Below are 5,339 nucleotides of genomic sequence, written 5' to 3'. Positions count from 1 at the left end.
ACAATGGGACATAAAGCATACAGTTGTAGCATAGTCATTGATGATGTCTTCCTTTAGCATTTATTTAGCTGCAGTTTACCTAATTTGCATCACTATTGCTTTGCTACTTATGATGAATACCAGATATTTTTAAACAGATTGCACATTTTCCAGATACAGCACACGTTTTTTCTGATGATATTACCAGTTAAGCTACACGTTAGTAGTTCAATGTGGAATGACACACACCTCCCCTTCATTGATACCTCATCCACAAGCTCCCTCACCAGTGCAAACATCTTCTCACTCACAGCACACCATGAATCTTCAAAGAATTCCAATTAATGTTTTTTTTTTAAGTGATCACATCACTGCGGAAGATTGCAACGTTTCGGGGCCGCAAAGAACCCCTCTGCCAAAAAAAAATATTCTCCCAAATTTTTTAAAATAAGCTGAAGGGTTGCTCACATTCTCTCCCATGTGCTGACACTCCTGAGATGTAATTGTCCAAATGCATGGTCAACACATCCATAGGGCAGCTTAGGCATATGCCATAAGGATGGGGGGCAGTAAAATCTGGATTTGTAACCTTGCTGCAGACATGTTTTTAAGCCGACTGTTGGCTTTCAATGTGGAAGTAATACAAGTGGCTGTAAAGCCGCCAATCACTTCCACAACCACCGTGATGTGCCCCCCCATGTTTACATCTTCACTTGTGTAGACAAAAATGCTTGCACCGGCCCTGGGAGAATGGCACACTACTTCACATTTATCAGGAATGCCCATTGCTGCAAACATACTGTAGAGAAATGACGAAAAATAGCCACAAGACTTCCTGGAGTCATCTTGGGTAAAAACCTGCCAATTTCCTTCTCCACCTCAGCCCACTTCCCAGAAAACACAACAAGAATATATTGCTTATCCACCTTTTAAATGCAACTAGAAGATGTATACCTCCTATATGGAAAACACAAACTCACCTTCTATTGGCTAATGGAATTCGTGGTGAATGAAATGTGGCACATGGAACAAAAATTGTGAGAAACTTAATTATCTTAAAACAATTTCCAAACACAAGAATTATCTGACACCACTGACTGAGGCTCAACCAAATAAAGCAGGCAGATAGATACAGGGCAGCCAAACTCTACACCCCCTCTTTTTTTTCCTCCACATAGCACCTCTTGCTGGCGGCCTTCCTTTACACCCTCCTACCTTAGCCCCTCCCATTTACTCCTACCAACGACATTCCTTTAGGCTCGGTTCACACCATCACCGCATGCAGCTCACAGCAGGGGTCTGGTGCGTCCTGGTTCAATGTTTCAGGTCTGATTTTAGCCCGAATTTTGGGCTGAATTCAGACTTGAAATGGATCAAAAGACACACTGCGTTTTTGTGCAAAACGCACCGGACCCGCGGTGGAGATATCCATAGAGAGGCACTGAGCCAAGCATATTTTGCATTGTGCATTTTGTCGCATTTTGTGCATGTTGTGTCACGCAACAAATGCAAAATGCCAGTCTGATACCCGCATTTGAGGTGCCATTAAGAAATAATGGTAACACAAGCATGATGCAAGTTTTGCTGCATTTTTGTGCGTTTACATGTGAATGGAGCCTAACAGGTGCAGAATTTATAATGCATTACTGGAGCCCTTTTTTGTAACATGTTTGCCCTGGGGATGAAACAAAGGTATTGAATTGCATTCTGTATAATGTGGAAATTACAATTAAAATAAACTAAAGCCAGCCATAGATGGTTTGAATCTTGGCTGGTTCAACAGGGACTGGCTGAGATTCGATCCATCTATGGACAGGCTGATTGTATCCAAGGCAATCCATCGATCGAACCAGCACGTTGGATTTCTAGCATGCTATTATTGCCAGCGGCAGTAATCATTGTAATATACCGGCGGGGGGGGGGCACCCCTCGCCCCCCCTTAACACCTCCGGGAGAACACAATAGCTCTGCAGGGGGGGGGGATTGCCCCATCAACACAGTCCCGGAATTGAGTGATTTTTCTTTCCAACAACCCGTGGTTGCAGGAAAGAAAATCACATAAATTAAGTTCCGTTTTAAGGTCTACAATTGAATGACAATTAATGGCTTGTTTAGATTTAGAAGAATTGTTAAGGCCCTCGTGATAACATAATCTGTTGATGAAACAGCAATGTACAGAGATTGTATAATCAGATTGTACTGTATGTAACCTGTGTTTCTAAGTGCACAAAGTATGAATGGATATTAATGTATGAAATAGTATTATACACTGCCTGTTTTTGGATAAATTTGGAACACACTTTTTGGGGATTTTTAGCTTCCTATAAATCAATTGCACTATTCTTTTTGTTGTTTTTTTTGTTTTGTTTTTTTCACTCAATGGACAAGTGTCCTTTTTAAACCTAATTATGTAGATCAATGTGCTGCTAATAAAATGATTGTTACATTGAATTTAAGCATCTCCGCCACTTTGCCCTAAATTGATTTGCCACTGGATACTTCATATAAATTCACTTTGCTAATTGTGATTTTTAATTCCTTTCAAGAATATATAAAACATTAAGCCTTGATGAAGGGAGAGTGTTTGGATCCCCAAGATGCACTGATTTCTTCTGATTATCTGATAAACAGTTGAAGTTTCCTTGGACTCTTCTGTAGTTTGGCGTTCTTCATACTATCTTTTGCTCTCTGTATTCAATTTCTGGGTTCCCCAGTTAGGCAACCCATCTGACAAGAGCGGACTCACCAGGGATATTGAGTCTCAGAAATTGGTTGGACATTCTGCAACATTGCGCCACTGATTATCTGTATGTTAACATTATCAGTTTTGCATGTTCCTCTCTAATACCTTTTCAGGGCTTTGCCTGAACTGTTTTATCCCTACAATGAGGTATTAAGTTTGTTAAAACATGCTTGCGATATACTGTTTTCTGTTCTGGTCTATGTATGTTGATCTTTGGCTATTCAGCTCTGTAAACATGCTTTTTTTCCCAGCAAAGCAGTTTAAGTTTATCTGCTCAGGTACGTTTCTAAGGTGTCAAAAATGTAATTTTTTTTTTTGTATTTCAAATAATATTTTGTTGGTGATCCTACCAGTCAAGGTATAGCCACTTCCTTTTCTAGGGTGACAACACTGATTCAGTTCATCTTCAGCATTGTCACCTTTTCCTGCATGCTCTCAATTTAAACTTCAAGTGGCCATACCAGCATATGTTGTGCTGACATGTTCCCCTGTAGTCACTGCAGTAAAACTGTGACATTCAGCTGTGACCGGAGCACATGCATGTCCACAGAAAATGAATGCAAATAATCTACAGCAGGGCTAGGCAACCTTTTGAGCACAGTGTGCCGAAAAATGTTTTCAAAGAAATTGAGCATGCCGATTTTATAACAAAAAAAGTTAACTTCACACTAATCACGAAAAGGATTTTTTATAAAGTAAATGCTTTAAACTACTTGAGTAGTAGTGAGAAATTAACATCCTGCACTCTCACGCCTTAGATCAGCCCCAATTCACCTGCACATCTGCCCCCCCTCTGTACCACCCTGCTCTTCTGTCCCACCACTGTAACCCCCTGCTCATCTACCCCACCACTGTAACCCCCTGCTCATCTGCCCCACAAATGTACCCCCTTTCTAATTTGCTCCACCACTGTAACCCCCTGCACATCTGCCCCACCACTGTACTACCCTGCACATGTGCCCCACCACTGTACCACCCTGATCTTCTGTCCCACCACTGTAACCTCCTGCTCATCTGCCCCACAAATGTACCCCCTTCCTAATCTGCCCCACCACTGTAACCCCATGCACATCTGCCCCATGACTGTAACCCCCTGCACATCTGCCCCACCACTGTACTACCCTGCACATCTGCCCCACCACTGTACCACCCTGCTCTTCTGTCCCACCACTGTAACCCCCTGCTCATCTGCCCCACAAATGTACCCCTTTTCTAATCTGCCCCACCACTGTAACCCCCTGCACATCTGCCCCACCACTGTACTACCCTGCTCAGGTTACTATCTGCCAAGAGTAACTACCTTGGCTAATTGTTAGGGATCAATTGATTTATCCCTAAGTCTGGCATTGCTGCACTTTTCTCTTCTGCCACTAGGTGGCCATGTACCTGGTGGTACTGGATGCGAGAAGGGCAATGCAAGGTTAGAGTATGGGTATATGGGGTATCTCAGCCAATAGGTAGGGGTTTTCTTGAGTCCCTGCTGGGAGAGCCTGTATATTTGGGGGGAGTCAGGTGATCGGTGTTCTGTGCCACCTGGACGGCTGTCTGGGTAGACGTGTGTTGTACTGCCCGGGCTGCTAGGCCAGAGATTGGGCCTATCCCGGGCACATCTGGCTGCTAGGCTGTCTGAGGGCCTATCCAGAAGCAAGAGAGCAGTGCAGGGTTGGGATTGCGGCTTGCAGTCCAACCAGAAGTAATGGTTCTGCCCACCGGAGAACCTGTCATGGTCAGAGGTAGAGGGGAAGCTGTCACCACTAAGGGACCAAACACCATATTACCAGGGACCACAGTGAGTAGCTGAAGCAAGTACTTGAGCAGTATTCTCACCAACAGTGGAGAATCTGGAAACTTCAGTGGGTATCAAGCCAGGGACCCAGCCAGCGGAGGTGATGCTTTGCAGGTCAGTGGGGTGAAGCTTGAGAAGTATCTTGAGTGCCAAGCTAGGGACCCAGCAGAGAGGCGGGGGTGACGCTTAAGGAAGATACTACCGTGAAGATTGGAGGAGCTCAAGGGATTCAGTGGCAGTGAATCATCTAGTCTAGCGAGAACTGTTACACTTTGTGTTAGAAACTGTTAAAGACTGTTGCCAAAGGAGACAACATTTCTACACATGCAGATGTGGCATCTCGCTGTATGCCTTTCCCTACATGGCTGTCCTCCTGTTGAAGTCTTGGAGTCTGCCAATTAATCTTGCAACTACCTAAGGATGTCCTGGCCCTAACCCTCTCTCAAAGTTCTGTTAAGAGAAAATCATGGTTAAGAGAAAGAAAATCTCTTTTGCATTCAAGAAGTGTCTGGCGCCCAATGAATCTAACTGCTTTGCACCCACCATGGCTTACAACCCACCATATACAGAAGGATGTCAGCTATCTCTGGCCCTGGAGGCTGTCATTAGACCGAAGGAGGCCTGGGACCTTGCTACAGTGATGTGTTTTTTTTTTTTTTTTTTTATAAATCAATGCTGTTTGCTTATGCAGAGATAAGTTGATAGTGATATAATACAAGCTTCCATTCATTTCTTATGTATGTGTGATTAGCTTGTGACAGGAGTATAAAACCCTTGTCTATGACTGATTATTTTTGCTTTAAAATTCTGATAGTCTATGCTTAACTCCGT

Source organism: Aquarana catesbeiana, linkage group LG09 (assembly GCF_042186555.1).
Source record: "Aquarana catesbeiana isolate 2022-GZ linkage group LG09, ASM4218655v1, whole genome shotgun sequence".
Lineage (NCBI taxonomy): Eukaryota > Metazoa > Chordata > Amphibia > Anura > Ranidae > Aquarana > Aquarana catesbeiana.
Note: the sequence above shows the minus strand (reverse complement) of the source record.